The sequence below is a fragment of the Grampus griseus genome, assembly GCF_964374135.1.
Source record: "Grampus griseus genome assembly, chromosome: 6".
Lineage (NCBI taxonomy): Eukaryota > Metazoa > Chordata > Mammalia > Artiodactyla > Delphinidae > Grampus > Grampus griseus.
The window spans coordinates 67,398,579-67,420,410 of record NC_139000.1 but is presented as its reverse complement, the minus strand read 5'-3'; the positions used below and the strand labels follow the sequence as shown (position 1 = coordinate 67,420,410).

Genomic DNA, 21,832 nt, shown 5'->3' with positions numbered 1-21,832 from the left:
GCTCTGTGATGGTCAAGAAATCATGGATTTCTTGGCACATAGTAGAGGCACTAGAAATATGTGTGGAATTGAACTAGTCTCCAATCTAGATTTTATTCATTTATTCTTGAATAGTTAATACATGATTCAAAATTTAAAGATAACCAAAGGGAATGATGTGAAATTCTCCCTCTCACCCCTCTACCCCAACTTCCTTGTTCCTCTCCTCACAGGCAACCAGCATTCCCAGTTTCTTATGTATCTGGAAGGTACTTTTTTGACACGAAAGAAGATATTCGAACTGATACCCCGAAGAAAACCATACCTTGCTCTTTTTTCTTTTCAAGAGCAAAGTACAATTAAATGGGCTGCTTTTTTAAAACTCTGGAGGCCTTAAGGTCTAAGGAAGTCCTAAAGTTAGACTATCAAGGCCAACACCCATGGGCAACAAGGAGAGGAAGTTAAGGGGTGTGTGGGGGTGTAAGAGAGACAGAGAGATGGGAATGACTTCAATACTTTTATCCAGAAGACAAAGAGGTACCATAAGGCAGAAGCTGGGTAGAAATTCTCCTGCTTCGCAAAAGGTAGAAGAAACTGAAGCTAATTATGGTAGGAAGTTAAACAAACTTGACCTCTACAATATTTGCCAAACTCAACTTTTCCAATTGTTTTCTAAAGATACCAGGGTACAACACATGAAAGGTGGAAGGCTGCAAACCCCTACAAGTGGCAACAGGTAACTGATTAGAGATGAGATCTTGCCTGAGTTTTGATTCCATTACAGTCATAAATTTGCACAAAAAACCAAGTGAGTCCAGGCATCTGGACTCCACAGGCCAAGCACTGGATATAGGACAGGTCCTTGTCTTCTGCACTCCAGTACTCCCTGCCTCCCATGGAGGGATGTCTAATTCACACCTGTGTTCCTTTCTTGGTCTGTCCAATCCCATCTCCTTCATGGTGTTGCCTAGGTCCCATTTCCCCATGAAGTCTACTCAGACGCTGTTGAGTTCTCTGTATTTTATGAGCGACGCTCTCCAGGACAGTCAGCATCCTTTTCTAAGGTCCCTTAAAAAACAACAGTGAAATCTGTGTTCCACTGGGTAGCCAAGAGGAGCAAGTAAGGAAACTGCTCCTGGCTAGAAGGGGGCTTCACAAGTGGTTCAGAATTTCCCCCCAGGCTTTGCCTTCTCCTTGGGGTCCCTAGAAATCTGACCTTTGCTGCCATCCTTGCTTCTAGCCCCAGAAATAAGACAGAGACTAAGTTTTATAGAGTGCTTTAGAGTTTACAGTATGCTTTCACACAGTTAAGCTCATGTGACTCTCAAATCAGCCCTAAGAGACAGGTTATCAACCCCTTGTAGTCATCAGAAAGGAAGACTCATAAAGGTTGTGTGACTTGACCAGGGTTCATCTCCTATTCCAAAGTTCATGCTCTTTTCATCCTTTTGGTTCAGGAGTAGGCAAAAGCTATTTCCTGCTTCTTGTTTAATTTATCTGAGATAGGCTGGAGTTGTCAAAGGGAACTCGACTTAAATATGTTAAATTAACTAGCAAATACACAAAGGAAATATAAACAGCATAAACGGCATCAGTTAAGGAAAAGTTAGGTTGACTGAGGCCTGAATCTAGCTGCTTTATCCCTGCCTCCAGGACCTGGCCCCCAAGGGCATTCTTTTTTTTTTTTCTTTTCTAGCTTTTATTGAGATATAATCAACATATGACACTGTAGAAGTTTAAGGTGTACAAAGTATTGACTTAATACACTTATTTATTGCAAAATGATGACCACCATAGCGTTAGCTAACACCTCCATCACCTCACATAATTACCAGTTGTTTTTGGTGGTGAGAACATTTAAGATTTACTCTCTCAGTAACTTGCAAGTATATAATACAGTCACCCAGGGCATTTTTCAGTTTCCTGGTTCCTCTACTTCAAGAAGGGGAGGGCTGGGGCAAGAGCATGTACTGCCAAGATGACAAAGGCTAACATTAACTGAGCACTTGTGTGCCAAGGCACTCTTCTAAGTGCTTTACATATATTACCTCATTCACTCCTTTCAAAAACCCTGGGGGTATATGCAGTTATTACCTCCACTTTACACTCAAAGGCAGTGAGAATTTCAAGAACTTGCTCGAGGTCATGCAGCTGCTGGCACGTGACAGAGCCAGGACTTCTGGCTCCAGAGCCTGTGCTCCCAACCACCGTGCTATGCAAGCTCTAATGTGCATGTGCAGGACCCCAATAGACAGCATGGGACAGGTGGAGAGATGGGAATAGGACTTCTAGGAGAGGATGGAAACCTTGGTCCTTTATTATAAATCCACAAAGCTATTCTCCCACCTCATCTACTTCATACTGCTTTCTCACCATTCCTTCTGTGTTGATGTCTTCTAACTAGATAAAGAGTTCCTTGATGTCAGGGGACACACCTCATGCTTCTTTCCTCCTACCCAGAACCTGGCACTTAATGAACCCTTCAATAAGGTACCTGTCTCCTGTGTGATTTTCACCCAGTCATTCACACTCACAACAGCAACAAGTTCTGATCCTATGAGGAAGAACTTGTGGCAGATCATAGTGGAGAAGAGAATGGACTTCTTGGTTGGTAGATTCAACAGGGACAGAGGCAAGAAATGAACATATATTAGGATCCACTTTAGACCAAGTCCTAAACTGGGCAGGTTGCATACGAGATCTCATGTAACCCTTAGTATGATTCATTCTGTGACATGGGCATTATTGCTACGGTCTGAATGTTAGTGTCCCCCCAAATTGATATGTTGAAATCTTAATGCCCCATGTGATGGTATTAGGAGGTGGGACCTTTGCTTAAGTCATAAGGGTGGTGCTCTCATGAGTAGGTTAGTGTTCTTACAAGAAAGACCCCACAGAGATCCCTACCTAGCCCTTTCCACCTGGTGAGGACACAATGAAAAGGTGCTGGCTATGAACCAAGAAGAGGGCCTTCACCAGAACGTGACCATGCTGGCACCACAATCCTGAAGTTCCAGACTCCAGAAATGTGAGAAACAAATTTCTGCTGTTTATAAGCTACACAGTCTGTGGCATTTGTTACTGCAGCCCGAACAGACTAAGACAATTATTTATAAATGAGGAGGCCGACGCCAAGGATTTGAAAATGGGTCTTCTAACTGAGGTACCCTCTACTCTGCTCTACAGAGCGCCCTGGGAACCAAGGCAGGAGGTCTTAGGCCCTGATCCTGCCTTCCTTTCTACCATGAGCCTGTGTGGCCTCTGGGCCCTGAGACTGCTGTAAAACTGCCTCTAGCACCACACAGACACAAGGAGGCACAGGACCAGCGTGGATATTTTCAAGAGCCGGTTCAGGGTTGAGGAAGGATTTATTAGGGAAAGTGTAGACTTCCTCATTTTCCCACTGATGGACTTTCAATTCCTGTCTATTTCAGGGGTATCCAACTCTTTCACGTCACTCCTGTTAAACACGGTGAGGAGGGCAGATGGGCCTGGGAATTGTTTCCTGGTGCCAGGAAAGGGCAGGGGCCAGTGTGAGTGAGTTTCTCAAGGTCCCCAGTTCCTGACTCTTTGGAGTCTTAAAAGAAGCCTGTCCAAATGCTTGCTGTGGCTTGGAACAGTGGCTAGGCAGGGAGATTTACTGCCTTGCTTTCTGTGTCCAACTATTTTAAGGGTCACTTATGCTCTGGTGTCTTTTAAAATTTATGGATGTTCACTCTAGTCCAAAGAACCGCTATACTCCTTCCTGTGGCTTCCTCATAAATGCCCTCTGAAATACCGATTTAATTTTACACTATATGTGCTATAGAGCTTTCTGCAGTTCCTATGGGGGCTCTATTCACTACTTCGGATTTTATTTAAAAAAAAAAAGGACAAGAGTACATAAACACGTGCCATAAACAACCACAAAATGCTGACCCTTTTTCTCAATAGCAAAGCATATTCTCTTTGTGGACAAAGCTATAGGAAACCAAAAGCGTTTTCCACGTGACATAAAACCTCAGGCTTCCAGTATAAATGAGGAAACAGATGCCAACCCATGTCTCTTTGAAAAGGGTCAGGATAAGTTTTTCTTCTTTCCCTTTCCTCATCAAGTATGCTAGCCTTCTCCTTCATGGTTTTTTTTTTTGTCTTTCCTCTGCATCACTTTCCTTGCTACACCTGCAATTTCTGATGGGGTGCGGTCCCCACTGTGGATTAATTTTTACTTAACCTTTGACCATCGGAACTTGCTGTTCCCACAACTATCTTTAGAGAGGAAGTAGTGATGATCTTAGTCTTCTGAACTATCATGTGAAAAGTGGTTTCCCAACAGATGTGGCCTACAGTACTCATTGACTTTTGCCGTGTGAATTTCCTCCTAACTGGGTTCAGGAAGTGCCCACTCCGGTCTGTACCAGAAGCAGCAGGAAGTGTACAGGGTGGGGTGAGAGTGGAAGTATGTGGGACAGATGATAAAGCTACGATTATAATAGAAATGAGAGATGGAAATGACTCAAGAGGACTTCTAAGCCAAGGCTCTGCTACCTGAGCTCTGTTTCAAATTGCCTGAGAATATCTATGCAGTGTCTTCTCTCCCCAGGACCTAGAATCTAGCTGGGAGATATGACACAGGTGGGAAATACTTTAATAATACACGGTATCATAGGTTGAGTGTCTCATCAGTGGTCTCCAGCAGGGGTCGACAAACCATGGCCTGAGTGTCAAGTCCAGCTCTATTTCTGTAAATAAAGTTTTACTGGCCCATGGGCACACCCGTTTGTTTACTTATTGTCTAAGGCTGCTGTACTCTACAAGGGCAGAATTGAGCTGTTGCAACACATTATGGCCCTCGACGTCTAAAGAATTTCCTATCCATCCCTTTACCAAAAGAATTTGCCCAACCCTGGTCTAGAGCAGGTGCCTTAGGAGGTAGGCAGGGAGAGATCACTCAGGCTGGTTTGCTACCGGAAGGCTGCACAGAAGGGCTTGACTATGCCTTGAAGACTTCTAGGATTTAGTTAGAGAGGAAGGAATGGGAGATAGTATTCCAGGCCAGGCAGGCTCAACACCATGGCAATTACTAGGGAAAACTTTGACTGGAATGGAGGGACTCTAGTCGGCCCTCTGTATCCACAGTGGAGTGGTTCCAGGACACCCTGCCTAAACTAAAGTCCACGATGCTCAAGTCCCTTACATAAAGGCATAGCACGGTCAGCCCTCCATGTCCTTGGGTTCCCCATCTGGGGAGTCAACCAACTGTAGATGGAAACTCCAATCTGTCATTGGTTGAATCTGTGGATGTGAAACCAGCAAATAGGGAGGACCACCTATATATTTTTTGAAATAAAAAAGCATGTATAAGTGGATCCTGTGCAGTTCAAACCCGTGTTGTTCAAAGGTCAACTGTATTTGAGGCAGGAAAAAGATGGAAGGATGAATACAGAGGCTAAGTCTGAATAGCAGAGCCTTGAATGCCAGGCTAAAATATTCTAAATGATAACACACATCATTTTCCCATACCTGCCTCTACACGGGTAGAAGAGTATAAGGAAGTGACTTTTAAATTCCATCCAAGTTCTGAGAATCAGTTTTAAAAGTAGATGCCTAGCTCCACCCCCAGAGATTCTGTCTGAATTAGTCTCAGGTGAAACATTGTTTTTTATACTTCCCAGATGACTCTATTGTGCAGCTGGGAACCCCTCCCTAGATGAAGGAAATGGCTAGTTACGTGCCTGCAGCAGCCCAGCTCGGGGCCAGGTAGATGGAGCAGGTGCACAACATATGTGAGTCAGATTGAGCCAGCAATATTGGCTTGTACCAGAGCCAGCCCAATAAGCCTGGGTTTAACTAGAGTCAGCTCTATAACCGTCAGCCGGCCACATGGTTGTCAATAAAAGACATCACTTCTGCCAGCCCTTGCTTAAACCTGGAAAAGCCCGTGGTGCTCAATGCAATATTGAGTCTGTTTCTAAATTTGGGCATCTATAGATTCTTCTCTCACTGTTATTTTAGCATGAGCATTCACAAGGCCTTCCACGATCTGCCCTCAGCCTTCTTACCTCTGATCTTTTCTCTCCAACAACAACCCCAATGACTCTGCTTCCATCATCCCGCACCAGACTCCCTGTAGCTCCTGAACACATGAGGCATGTGCCCACCTTAAGGACCCCACGCTCGCTTTTTCCCTGCCTGGGATGCTCTTGTCTTCTTTTCCTCCAGGCATACACACGGCTCATAGCTCACATTCAAATCTCTGCTCCGGGATTATTGTCTCAGTGAGTCCTCGCCCCAACATCTAATTGAAAATTGCATCCTCCTTCCCACAGACGCACTATCCATCCTTCCTCCCCTGCTTTATCCTTTCTCATAGCGCTTAACACCTTCTAACATACTGTGCCATTTCACTTCATTCTGTTTATTTTCTCTTTTCCTGCTACAGTGTAAGCAGTATGAGAGAAGGGACTTCTATCTATTTTGTTCTCTGATACATCCCCAGAGTGCCTTCAATGGTGCCCAGAACACAGAAGGAACTCAATAAGTATGTGTTTATTGCATCAGTGTTTGGAATGCTTTTACTCATCCTTCAGGATTGAGTTTGAAAAGTCCTCTGTTAAACCTTTTTGATGTCCCCTTTCCCAAAGAAAGAGACCTCCCTCCTCTCTTCCCTCAGACTTCTGCAACTCTTTAGAGTTTTTCTGTCCCTCCTCCTACTTCTGAGCTCCTTGAAGGCTGGGAGGGGGGGCACAGGACCTAGCATTGGTGGTGGCTGAAGCAGGTGTATGTTAAGGGATTGAGCAACGGAAGCTCTGGACTATTTTTCTCCTTGTAGCTACACTTTCTGCAGTTGCACACCTAGGTAGCTCTCCATTTTATTCTAACATCTTGACTTGAATGGACCACAATGTATCCTCACCACATAGGAGGTATGTGAATTGCAGTGAGAAAAGCTTAAACCATCAGATGCTTCTGAGAATCTATTGGTTGTGTGGATTACCTTTCCCTTCCCACGTTAATCTATTTACCAAGTCCCGTCCATGTTACTTCCTACATATCCCTGAATTTATTCACTCTGTCTGTTCTCTCCAGCTCTCTAGTCTAAGCCACGGTTATCTCTTCCCTACAATACTGCAACCACTCCCTAAGTGGCGTACTCCATCTTGTCTCTTCCCCTAGAATCCACCCTCTACACGGTGGCCAGAACAAGCTTTTCAAGACACAAGTCAGAGGATGTCTCTCTCCTGCTTTTAAACCATTCAGAGATTTCCCATCACACTTAGAGCAAAGCGTCAAAGTCCTACCGTGGCTTAGAGGCCAGCAACTGCTCCCTCTACCCTCTTCGGCCTCCTCTCAGGCCACTCTCCCCTTAGTTATTCCTGTGACAGTTTCTCAAATGCTTTCAGTTTTCTTGCTTCAAAACCTCTGCTGGTTCCTCTGCCTGGAATTCCTCTGTCTGGGATGCCCTCTATTCACTCAGATAATTTCCACCCGCTCTCCTAACCTCAGCCCAAATATCCCCTCCTCAGAGAAACCTTGCCTAAAGCTCAGACGAGGGGTACTGTTCTGTCACAGGCCCCCCAAAGCCCCCAGTTCTTCCTCTTTTTATCGGAGTCCTCTTAACTTGAATTACTTTCCCCACCAGACTCAAGAGGCGCCCACTAGAATTCAACCTGGCATATGATAGGCTCTCAACAAATATTTATTGAATGAGTAAGTCAATCTATCTGTGAGATTTTGCCTTGTTTAGGCCCTTTACCAAGGCATTCAACTTTGAACATTAATATTTATTCAAATGTTTTCTGATATACCCTCCTACCTTGAGGGGTTGACATGTGACCAATGACTGTAAGCTCCACCTTCAACTCCAGACCTGGGTCTCCTGTATTCCAGCCATAGCTGCCTTATCGGCATGATAGGATTTGTAGGCATGGCCTAGTCACAACCTCAGTGATGGGAGACAGAAACACTTTTTCACCTTTTAGCTTGAGATTCTGGTCAACAAGAGCGCTGTTGCTCTTAGCAGACATCTGGAACTGCATGTCACCCCAGCCGGGCTCTGCGGTCCTCAGCCCTTCAAACGAGGAGAGGAGAAAATGCCAGAAACAACCCACCACCACCCGACTGCGGGCCTCGGCCTCAAGGCCCGGCTTCTCCGGGGCTGGAAGGGCTCTGAGAGGCGGAGCTGTTCCCTGTGCAGGGCCTGGGGGGAGCATACTGATGCTGCTGAGAGGCGGCTGTGTGTGTTGGCTGTGACCCTCGAGCCCCAGCTGGAGAGAGGGGCTAGGCACAATGACTTCTTTCATGGAAAAACTTTACTCTGCAAACTCAGGTTTGAATGCCTGAATCGCTCTCCTCTTGGTAAATCATAAGACACGAGACAAGGCTTGTGCAGTTTGGCTCTCTGTGGGGCTAGCATGACATGTCTTTCCAGCAGAGATGCCGCGGGGAGTCCCTCTGACTGGGCATCGGAGCTTACCTCCTCACAGAGGACCAAACCTTATATATAGCCTGTAAGACATTCTCACAGGTTCTAAAGAAGGTATGAGCAAAGGTACTGAACTGCTTTTCTTAAGCCACATTTAATTATGTATTTTGTTACTGGAGACCCCTAAGGTCGTCTAATTCTGACAAAAATCCAGGGCCTTTATAATAAGATTTTCTCTTTCCTGGACTTCCTGAGGAAGAACTCTACTCCTCCAAGTTATATTTGTTTTTTTCTTTCAAGCTCTCGTACTTCATGGAGAAAGCCTAACGCAGTGACAGGATAAAGGAGAGAGTGACACAGAGTTTGGTCCTCCTCAGAAACAGGAGATGTGAGATCACCACCAGAGACCTTGGCATGCTTTCTACATAATGAGCTGCATGGACTAGATCAGTGGTCAGCAAATGTTTCCTCTAAAGGGCTCAATAGGAAATATTTTAGGCTTGTGGGCCATATGGTTTCTGTAGCAAGCACTCAGCTCTGGCATTAGGGTATTAAAGCAGCCACAGACAGACAATTCCTAGGTAAATAAATGGCCATGGCTGCATGCCAGTAAGACTTTATTTGCAAAAACAACTGGTGAACTAGATTTGGCCCATGGGCCATAGTCTGCCAATCCTAGGAGACATTATTTCTTAAAAGCATCTATGTAATAATCCTAGAACAAGATTATCAAATTTGAGTGTCAGCTTGGTCTAGGAAAATATTTAAAACATACATGTTATAGATATATGTATGTGTGTGTATATGTGTATGTGTGTATATATATAGATACACACACACATATATATATATATACACACACATGTACACACATCTCGTGTGTGTGTGCATGTGACATATATATAAGTGTGTTTCTGACCAAGATGGAGTAACTGAATTTACCCTCCTGACCAAAACAATTTAAAAAATTGAAAAATATGAAGCAATGGTTTTTAAGACACTGGACATTAGGCAATGAAGGGCACTGATCCCTGAGAAATGGGAAATAAACCAAGGTGAGCCCATGTTGCCCTAGCTTAGTGCCTTGAGAGACTTTCCAGGCTGCAGTATAGGGAAACCAAGTTGGACCTGGTGGATTCCCTCAGTTTAGGAGAAGGAGCTGAAAGGGAATAGATCCTGTGCCCATGAGCCAGCCTGAAAAACCTCATGATTTGTATGGCATTGGGTAGAATGCAGTCAAAGTGACCAATACATCACTGAAACAGAATACAGTCTAAAAATATATCCAGACATATAAGGACAACTGATTTTCCACAAAGGTGCAAAGGCAATTCAGTGGAGAAAGAATTATCTTTTCAACACATGGTAGTGGAACAAGTTGGGTATCTGTATGCATAAAATGAACTTCAATGTGTACCTCACATATATATAACACCTAACTCAACATAAATGATACACCTAACTATAAAACCTAAAACGATAAAACTTTTAGAAGAAAATACCTTGAGACCTTGGAGTAGGCAAAGATTTTTAAACACAACACCAAAGGAACCAACTATACAAGAAAAAAATTAATAAGTTGAACTTCATTAAAATTAAAATCTTCTGCTCTTTGAAAGACATTAGAAGACTGAAAAGACAGCCACTGACAGGCACATAATATTGGAATTCATATATCTGATAAAAGACTTGTATCCAATATATAAAAACAACTCTCAACACTCAATAATAAGTAAACCAAAAACCCTATTAAAGAAAAAGCAGGGCAAACACTGAACTGACATTTCACCAAAGAAAAAATCAGGGTGGCAAATATGCACATGAAAAGCTCAACACTAGGGCTTCCCTGGTGGCGCAGTGGTTGAGAGTCCGCCTGCCGATGCAGGGGACATGGGTTCGTGCCCCGGTCTGGGAAGATCCCACATGCCGCGGAGCGGCTGGGCCCGTGAGCTATGGCCGCTGAGCTTGAGCGTCTGGAGCCTGTGCTCCGCAATGGGAGAGGCCACAACAGTGAGAGCCCCGCGTACCACAAAAAAAAAAAAAAAAAGCTCAACACTATCAGTTGTTAGGAAAATACAAATTAAAACCACAATGAGAAACCACTACACATCTAGTAGAATGTCTAAAAAGGCCAAGTGTAGGTGAGGATGTGAAGCAACTAAAACTACACTGCTGGTAGGACTGTAAAGTAGGCAACCACTTTAGAAAACAGTTTGGTTGTTTCTTAAAATGTTAAACATACACTGACCATACGATCCAGCCACTTTACTATCAAGTATTTAATCAAGAGAAATGAAAGCATGTGTCCGTACAAAGACTAGCCCGTGCATATGTATAGCAGCTTCACCTGCAATACCCAGAAGTGGGAAATGACCATTCTGTCCTTCCATAGATGAGTGGTTGAACAAGCTGTAGTTTATCTGTACAATGGACACTAAGCGACAATAGAAGGAAATGTGCTATTGATGCAAGTACAATGGGGGTGAATTCCAAATAATTATCCTGAGTGAAAGAAGCCAAATCTCCCAAAAGTATGATTCCTTTTTTATAACATTCTAGAAATCCAGTCTAATCTATACAGACAGCAGATCAGTAGTTACCTGGGATGGGGCAGGGGCGTGAAGGAACAATTACAAAGGGGCACAAGGTTACTCTTGGGAATGATGAATATGCTCATTATGTTGATTGTGGTGATCCATATATCAAAACATAAAATTTTAGACTTTAAATATGTATCATTTATTGTACATCAGTTATCTCAATAAGGTTGTTAAAAAACATATGTCACACCCCAGTGTTCATAGCAGCATTATTTACAATAGCCAAGACATGGAAGCAACCTAAGTGTCCATCAACAGATGAACGGATAAAGAAGATGTTGTATACCTAAACAGTGGAATATTACTCAGCCACAAAGAAGAATGAATTTTTGCCATTTGCAACAACATGCATGGACCTGGAGGGCATTATGCTTAATGAAATAAGTTACACAGAGAAAGACAAACACTGTATGTTATCACAAATAGAATCTAAAAAATAAACAAATGAATGAATATAACAAAACAGAAACAGACTCATGGATATAAAGAACAAACTAGTGGTGACCAATGGGGAGAGGGCAGAGGGGAGGGACAAGATAAGAGTAAGGGATTAAGAGGTACAAACTACTATGTACAGGAGACCTTCAAGATCGCGGAGGAGTAAAAAGTGGAGATCACCTTCCTCCCCACAAATACCTCAGAAATACATCTACATGTGGAACAACTCCTACAGAACACCTACTGAACGCTGGCAGAAGACCTCAGATTTCCCAAAAGGGAACAAACTCCCCACGTACCTGGGTAGGGCAAAAGAAAAAAGAAAAAACAAAGACAAAAGAATAGGGATGGGACCCGCACCAGTGGGAGGGAGCTGTGAAGGAGGAAAGGTTTCCACACACTAGGAAGCCCCTTCGCGGGTGGAGACTGCGGAGCAGGGAAGCTTCGGAGCCGCGGAGGAGAGCACAGCAACAGGGGTGTGGAGGGCAAAGTGGAGAGATTCCCGCACAGAGGATCAGTGCCGACCAGCACTCACCAGCCCAAGAGGCTCGTCTGCCCACCCGCTGGGACGGGCGGCGGCTGAGAGCTGAGGCCCGGGCTTTGGAGGTCAGATCCCAGGGAGAGGACTGGGGTTGGCTGTGTGAACACAGCCTGAACGGGGCTAGTGCACCACAACTAGCTGGGAGGGAGTCCGGGAAAAGGTTTGGAGCTGCCAAAGAGACAAGAGACTTTTTCTTCCCTCTTTGTTTCACGGTGCGGGAGGAGAGGGGATTAAGAGCGCAGCCTAGCTCCAGAGACGGGCGCAAGCCTGGGCTAACAGCGTGGACCCCAGAGATGAGCATGAGATGCTAAGACTGCTGCTGCCGCCACCAAGAAGCCTGTGTGCAAGCACAGGTCACTATCCACACCTCCCCTCCTGGGAGCCCGTGCAGCCCGCCACTGCCAGGGTCCCGTGATCCAGGGACAACTTCCCCGGGAGAACACACGGCGCGCCTCAGGCTGGTGCAACGTCACACTGGCCTCTGACACCGCAGCCTCACCCCGCATCCGTACCCCACCCTCCCCCCGGCCTGAGTGAGCCAGAGCCCCTGAATCAGCTGCTTCTTTAACCCCGTCCTGTCTGAGCAACGAACAGACCTCCACGCAGAGGCAGGGCCAAACCCAAAGCTGAACCCCAGGAGCTCTGCGAACAAAGAAGAGAAAGGGAAATCTCTCCCAGCAGCCTGAGGAGCAGCAGATTAAGTCTCCACAATCAACTTGATGTACCCTGCATCTCTGGAGTACCTAGACAGACAACGAATCATCCCAAATTGAGGCAGTGGTCTTTGGGAGCAACGATATATATATTTTTTTCCCTTTTTCTCTTTTTGTGAGTGTGTATATTTATCCTTCTGTGTGTGATTTTGTCTGTATGGCTTTGCTTTTACCATTTGTCCTAGGGCTCTGTCTATATATATATATTTTTTTTTAGTATAGTTTTTAGTGCTTGTTATCATTGGTGGATTTATTTTTTTGGTTTGGTTGCTCTCTTCTTTCTTTCTTTCTTTTTTTTTATTACTACGAACACCCCACTTGCACTAATGGACAGATCATCCAAAATGAAAACAAATAAGGAAACACAAGCTTTAAATGACACATTAAACAAGATGGACTTAACTGATATTTATAGGACATTCCATCCAAAACCAGCAGAATACAATTACTTCTCAAGTGCTCATGGAACATTCTCCAGGATAGATCATATCTTGGGTCACAAATCAAGCCTTGGTAAATTTAAGAAAATTGAAATCATATCAAATATCTTTTTGACCAGAATGCTATTATACTAGATATCCATTACAGGAAAAAAACTATAAAAAAATACAAACACATGGAGGCTAAACAATATGCTACTAAATAACCAAGAGATCACTGAAGAAATCAAAGAGGAAATAAAAAAATACATAGAAACAAAAAACAATGAAAACATGACAACCCAAAACCAATGGGATGCAGCAAAAGCAGGTCTAAGAGGGAAGTTTATAGCTATACAATCCTACCTCAAGAAACAAGAAACATCTCAAATAGACAACCTAACCTTACACCTAAAGCAATTAGAGGAAGAAGAACAAAACCCCCCCAAAGTTAGCAGAAGGAATGACATCATAAAGATCAGGTCAGAAATAAATGAAAAAGAAATGAAGGAAATGATAGCAAAGATCAATAAAACTAAAAGCTGGTTCTTTGAGAAGATAAACAAAATTGATAAACCATTAGCCAGACTCATCAGGAAAAAAAGGGAGAAGACTCAAATCAATAGAATTAGAAATGAAAAAGGAGAAGTAAAAACTGACACTGCAGAAATACAAAGGATCATGAGAGATTACTATAATCAACTATATGCCAATAAAGTGGACAACCTGGAAGAAATGGAAAATTCTTAGAAAAGCACAACCTTTCAAGATTGAACCAGGAGGAAATAGAAAATATAAACAGACCAATCACAAGCACTGAAATTGAGACTGTGATTAAAAATCTTCCAACAAACAAGAGCCCAGGACCAGATGGCTTCACAGGTGAATTCTATCAAACATTTAGAGAAGAACTAACACGTATCCTTCTCAAACTCTTCCAAAATATAGCAGAGGGAGGAATACTCCCAAACTCTCTCTACAAGGCCACCATCACCCCGGTACCAAAACCAGACAAAGATGTCACAAAGAAAGAAAACTACAGGCCAATATCACTGATGACCAGAGATGCAAAAATCCTCAACAAAATACTAGCAAACAGAATCCAACAGCACATTAAAAGGATCATACACCATGATCAAGCGGGGTTTATCCCAGGAATGCAAGGATTCTTCAATATATGCAAATCAATGTGATAAACCATAATAACAAATTGAAGGATAAAAACCATATGATCATCTCAATAGATGCAGAAAAAGCTTTCAACAAAATCCAACACCCATTTATGATAAAAACCCTCCAGGAAGTAGGCATAAAGGGAACTTCCCTCAACATAATAAAGGCCATATATGACAAACCCACAGCCAATATCGTTCTCAATAGTGAAAAACTGAAACCATTTCCACTAAGAGAAGGAACAAGACAAGGTTGTCCACTCTCACCACTATTATTCAACATAGTTCTGGAAGTTTCAGTCATGGCAATAAGAGAAGAAAAAGAAATAAAAGGAATCCAAATTGGAAAAGAAGTAAAGCTGTCACTGTTTGCAGATGACATGGTACTATACATAGAGAATCCTAAAGACGCTACCAGAAAACTATAGAGCTAATCAATGAATCTGGTAAAGTAGCAGGATACAAAATTAATGCACAAAATCTCCTGCATTCCTATAAACTAATGATGAAAAATCTGAAAGAGAAATTAAGGAAACACTCCCATTTACCATCACAACAAAAAAAATAAAATACCTAGGAATAAACTTACCCAAGGAGACAAAAGACCTGTGTGCAGAAAACTATAAGACAGTGATGAAAGAAATTAAAGATGATACAAACAGATGGAGAGATATACCATGTTCTTGGATTGGAAGAATCAACATTGTGAAAATGACTATACTACCCAAAGCAATCTATAGATTCAATGTCATTCTTATCAAACTAACAATGGCATTTTTCACAGACTAGGACAAAAAATTTTACAATTTGTAAGGAAACACAAAAGACCCTGAAGAGCCAAAGCAATCTTGAGAAAGAAAAGTGGAGCTGGAAGAATCAGGCTCCCTGACTTCAGACTATACTACAAAGCTACAGTAATCAAGACAGTATGGTACCGGAACAAAAAGAGAAATATAGATCAATGGAACAGGATAGAAAGCCCAGAGATAAACCCACACACACATGGTCTCCTTATTTTTGATAAAGGAGGCAAGACCATACAATGGGGAAAAGACAGTCTCTTCAATAAGTGGTGCTGGGAAAACTGGAAAGCTACATGTAAAAGAATGAAATTAGAACACTCCTAACACCATACACAAAAGTAAACTCAAAATGGGGCTTCCCTGGTGGCGCAGTGGTTGAGAATCCACCTGCCGATGCAGGGGACACGGGTTCGTGCCCCGGTCCGGGAAGATCCCACATGCTGCAGAGCAGCTGGGCCTGTGAGACATGGCCGCTAAGCCTGTGTGTCCAGAGCCTGTGCTCTGCAATGGGAGAGGCCACAACAGTGAGAGGCCCGCGTACAGCAAAAAAAAAAAAAAAAAAAAAGTAAACTTAAAATGGATTAAAGACCTAAATGTATGGCCAGACACTATAAAGCTCTTAGAGGAAAACATGGGCAGAACACTCTATGACATAAATCACAACAAGATCCTTCTTGACCCACCGCCTAGAGAAATGGAAATAAAAACAAAAATAAACAAATGGGACCTAGTGAAACTTAAAAGCTTTTGCATAGCAAAAGAAACCATAAACGAGAAGACAACCCTCAGAATGGGAGAAAATATTTGCAAATGAAGCAACTGACAAAGGGTTAATCTCCAAAATTTACAAGCAGTTCATGAAGCTCAATATCAAAAAAACAAACAACCCAATCCAAAAATGGGCAGAAGACCTAAACAGACATTTCTCCAAAGAAGATATACAGACTGCCAACAAACACATGAAAGAATGCTCAACATTACTAATCATTAGAGAAATGCAAATCAAAACTACAATGAGGTATCACCTCACACTAGTCAGAATGGCCATCATCAAAAATTCTACAAACAATAAATGCTGAAGAGGGTGTGGAGAAAAGGGAACCCTCTTGCACTGTTGGTGGGAATGTGAACTGATACAGCCACTATGGAGACAGTATGGAGGTTCCTTAAAAAACTAAAAATAGAACTACCATATGACCCAGCAATCCCACTACTGGGCATATACCCTTAGAAAACCATAATTCAAGAAGAGTCATGTACCACAATGTTCACTGCAGCTGTATTTACAATAGCCATGACATGGAAGCAACCTAAGTGTCCATCGACAGATGAATGGATAAAGAAGATGTGGCACATATATACAATGGAATATTACTCAGCCATAAAAAGAAACAAAATTGAGTTATTTGTAGTGAGGTGGATGGACCTAGAGTCTGTCATACAGAGTGAAGTAAGTCAGAAAGAGAAAAACAAACACCGTATGCTAACACATATATATGGAATCTAAAATAAAAATGGTTCTGATGAACCTAGGTGCAGGACAGGAATAAAGACGCAGACGTAGAGAATGGACTTGAGGACACGCGGAGGGGGAAGGGGAAGCTGGGACGAAGTGAGAGAGTGGCATGGACATATATACACTACCAAATGTAAAATAGAGAGCTAGTGGGAAGCAGCCACATAGCACAAGGAGATCAGCCTGGTGCTTTGTGACCACCTAGGGGGGTGGGATAGGGAGGGAGATGCAAGAGGGAGGACATATGGGGATGTATGTATATGTATGGCTGATTCACTTTGTTATAAAGCAGAAAGTAACACACCACTGTAGAGCAATTATAGTCCAATAAAGATGTTAAAAAAAACCCCAAAAAACTACTCTGTATAAAACAAATAAGCTACAAAGATATACTGTACAGCACAGAGAAAATAGCCATACAGAGAATATAGTTTATAATAATTTTAGATGGAATATAACCTATAAAAATTTAATCAGTATGTCATACACCTGAAACGAATATAATGTTGTAAATCAACTAAACTTCAATTAAAAAAATTCTATGTCAAATAAATGCAAAAATACCTGAATATGTATTGTATCTTATCAATAAAATAGGATACTTATAAAAAATTAACAAGGAACCTTTCCAGGCAACTCATAAATGAATATAAATGACTGATAAGCATTAAAAACAAAATTACTGAAAATCATAATCGAAGGAATAAAAATAACAAATGATACCATTTTTTTGTATTATATTTTATCCTATTGTATATTCACCTATTAAAATGGTAAATATAGTAACACTTGGCCATACCTAGTATTGATAATATTTGTGGGAAATGGGAATTCTCATCTTGTGCTGATGGATACATACATGGGTAAAACTTTTTTGGAGGGCAATTTGACGACATACAGCAAAAATCGAAAATATACAAACTTTTGGACACAATAATTCCACTTCTAGAAATTGATTCTAAGTAAACAAGGATGTACACAAGGGTAGAGGAATTAGAATATTCATCATGTTTTTATTTTTTTAAATTACTTTTTATTGGAGTATAGTTGATTTACAATGTTGTGTTAGTTTCTGCTGTACAGCAAAGTGAATCAGTTATACATACACATATATCCACTCTTTTTTAGATTCTTTTCCATATAGGTCATTACAGAGTATTGAGTATCTATGCTTTTATATTAGCAAGAGATTGCATAAATTTAAATGTTCGACATTAGAGAATTGGTTAAATAAGATATGATACCTCCTACTCATGCAGGCATCAAAAATAAAACTGTAGAAAAATATTTAGAGACATGGAAAGATGAGTCTTATGTACCATTAAGTGAAAAAAGTTACAAGCAGTACTTAGAGTATGATCTCATTTTAGTTAGAAAAATATATAATGTATATATTAATGGCTAGGAAAAAGATATTTGTGCTGGTTACCTCTGGGCCAGGTAATTATAGACCATTTTCATTTCTTCTTTTTGCTTCTATTTTTAATTGCTCTGCAATGCAGATGCATTGCTCTTATAATAAAAACTCCAATAAAACTTATTTTTCAAAAAATATCAATGCTAATGCCCTATAAATGGTGCTGTGAGAAATATCCGTGTTGGGCCTTAGTGGCCAAAAGAAATATTTGACAGAAGGCTGCAAATGGGTTTAGGTGCTGTGGGGAGACCTGAGATGCTGCTGCCCTGAAAATGGAATCCTGCAGGGTACTGCTTGGCCTTGGAACACCAAAGGTGGTGGCATGGGCGCTGGCCTTGCCCTCCAGAGCAGATGGCGCAGTTTAGGCCTCGCCGCACAAAGAACAACCGGAAAACAAGGACAAAAAAATTAGCATCTGCCTTGCCTGGGACAAGGGATTCAATTAGGCTGGGTCAACTCTGCATGCATGAGCCTCTACTGGGCATTTTCCATGTCTATGTCATATAGCAAAGAGTGTGAGAGCAGCAAGGGACTCACTTGTCCCAAGTCTTCATTTACAGTTATGGAAAGTGAGGCTCAGATGAAGCCCATGCACGTGTCACTCAATCAACATTCCTTCTTGAAAGCTGTAACAGTGGCTTGAAGTGAAAACAATGCTAGACTGTCTGAAAACTAAAACAGCCATTTCTTGGTAGACTCACTACTGGGATTCTCAACACTCAACCTTTGTGGAGAAGAGTTGGTGCTGACATACGGCTTTAAAAACCCCAAATCTCCCTTCTCCCCTTCCTCCCATGAAAACACGAGAATCAAGGCCCATGAGTTACTGTCCCTGTGCCACAGAACCGTGGAGCTCTTTGAATCTGTTGTAACCAAGTAGCCTTGTAGATGGGAGAAATACATACACATGAATCTCAACATTTACTGGCTACAATGGGGCTGGCAAATGGCTTTCATCCTATATATCAATCGCCAACATGCTTGGTCGGAATGTTAAAATGAATTCCAGTAGCTCCTTGTTGGTTATCTATTTTTTATATAGTAGCGTATATATATTTTTTATTTATTTTTTTATTGGGGTATAGTTGTTTTAGGGAACTATACTCAATATCTTGCAATAACCTATAATGGAAAAGAATGTAGAAAAATACATATATTTTTATATATATGTATAACTGAATCACTTTGCTGTATACCTGAAACTAACACAACACTGTAAATCAACTATATTTCAATAAAAATTTTTTTAAAACACACACACACACACACACACACACACACACACACACACACACCCCCCACATCAAAGGGTTAAAAAAAAATGAATTTCAAGGCAGAGCCTGGGCTGAGTGTCATGATTGATTAGGGGTGCCTTGGCTGTGGAAGGGGTGATTAACAAATATCTTTGCCATATATTTCCATCCTGATCTAGAACATTTGTTACCCTCAGCACAGTGTTTCTTCATTCAATCTCTCTCACTATTGATTACTCACTCTTATGGAATGTCAGATTAATGCTTTCACATATTACTTGAACTACATCATCCTCCTACTTAAAAACCCTCTAAAGATACCTCCCCATTTCCCACATAGCAAAGCTACCCCCATACCTAATAATCAAGGTCCTCCACAATTTGATGCTGTTTACCATTCTGAGACCTAAGCAACCCTCCACAGAATCTCCTCTCTGGCCTCTGGCTTGTTTCTTGTACCCAGAGCGCATACTCTCGTCTGAAAGGGCCACCAGCAGGAGCCAGGGAGCTGGTCCAAAGGGGAGCAAATGGACTAACGGATCAGGATGAATCACTAGCCAGGGAGGCCCCAGATGCAGGGAGGCTGTTAGAATGCTTCCGGTAAGGGTTGGAGTCACATCTGAGTGGACAAGCTCTGGCTGAGGCTCACTCCTTGTGAAGGCCTAGTTTCTATCCCAGCCCAGCTGCCTGTCATCCGTTTTAAAGCAGCGGGGTCTTACAGCTGTTTCTGAACAGACACCTGATGCACATCTCACACGTTTTCACCTCCTCCGGGCTCCTGGCATCTTCCTCACCTCGAGGGCCTGTTTCCTTTCCTTTGTGCCTATTTGAATCCCCACCCCCCATCCTTCAGTGCTCAGCATCAAAGCATAACAATGAGGCTCTGGTCTGTCTCCAGTGACCTACTTCTCAGAGACCTGATACTTGACACCATTCCCTAATTCATCTCCACGATTCCACATGGATCTCTCCTAGCTCAATGGTGTTGGCAAGACGCTGACATTCACCACTAGAGTCCGTTTTGCCCATGCAGTTACATTCAGGGACTTTATGCATACTGCCTCCGTGGTCTACTCAGGTGGAGCGGTCTGGATGTGAACTAGGGCATTAAGGTGTCTCTTAACTGTTAGATTTAAATACCAGCCTAAGGTACCAAAGCACTATAAACTAGGAATGGAATGCAGCAGCATAAAGCACAATAAATTCTTATTGCCCATGGTTAAAATAAGACAAAATATTATTCCAGAATAAGGGAGAAAGAAAGTAAAGCTATCATGGGAAACATGAGCAGGTCGACTTTTCCAGCACGCTGAATGGCACCTGAGTGACCCAAGAGTCATTGAACTTGAAAATAAACAAGTGCTGCACACCCTGCTAGTGACTGGACGATAAGTTACGACAATCTCTCATAGTGATGGGCCTAAAAAAAAAAGTTTACAATGCACATGTTTAATTTGGAATAAATTTACCCTTTATATGCCAAAACAAACAAAAAAAAGAAGTTTAAACTTCTGTGAATTCTGATCAACGTGACGTGCAAAAACTCAATGCCAAGTTTGTTACCAAAAACAGCGCTACTCGTTACTGTATCTGTGTTTTATTTTTACCCAGATCAGAAACAGAGAAATCAGAAGCTTTTTCCATAGGCCTGTATGCATTCTTTGCTAATTTCAGATGTTAACAAAAACTGAAGGTAATCTTTCTGTGCTAGAACCCTAAAGATACCAAGCCCTGGGGCCGTATTGTTAAGTTATGACCAGTATGACTGAGAACCCATTGGCTTCCCGTCCTCTGCACGTGGGCGAGGGGAAGAGCAGAGGAAATTTCAACACTGAGCCAAGGACATAATTCTAGCTACCGTGACCAACATTTGGGGCCACAAACAGTGAGCATGAAGATTTTCTCCATTTTGTAGGCCTGTTTTTCCCAGGCCTTTGAGGGCAGAGGACTTCTTCTCCACCTTGACCATCTCCAGAGGGCATGCTGGGAATGTAGAGGTTGCTCTGGCATCTCCACGATTCTGGGGTGAGGGGCCCAGGATGCGGATGCCCTTGAACAACTCTCTGCTACAAGAGGGTGCCAGCCACATGGGCAATAACTTGGTAGAGGTTACCAATGACAGACGCCAGGGAAGTTGTACCTGGTGGAGTTACTTAAACACTTGCCTTGAGGGGCCTCTCTGGGTTGGTTTTATGTCCCACCTACTGAAGGAGGTTTAAATAGATGGCCTGGCTTTTGGGAGGTACTGATATTGCAGTTTTCTCCTTGAAGGCTAGTTATAGCTCTAATTTAGGTAAGAAGAGGTAATGGAGGAGTACTGGGATACAGTTGGCAAGGGGTGAGGAGATATAGGAGCTGTTCTGCACTGCTGTATCTTTCTCCAAATTCAGCGCCATCAATCTGACTGAGAGAATACGGACTGTGGCATCAGCCCAAGAGGATTTAGAAAGGAGCCCCATTAGACTCTGGACAAGCTCAGGTCCAGACTAAGAACTTCAGTCACCTCATATGGAAAGTCAGCCAAGTTTCCACTGGTGAGTCTGGATTCTGTAGGCAATTTAGTGATTTCCTGTTGGC

At 42.4% G+C, this 21,832-nt stretch overlaps 1 protein-coding gene across 2 annotated transcripts in view; it reads right to left on the bottom strand.

Moving 5' to 3' along the window:
* Positions 1-21,832, bottom strand: part of ADAMTSL1 (ADAMTS like 1) — a 468,923-nt gene that overhangs the window by 69,175 nt on the left and 377,916 nt on the right. The window lies entirely within an intron of this gene.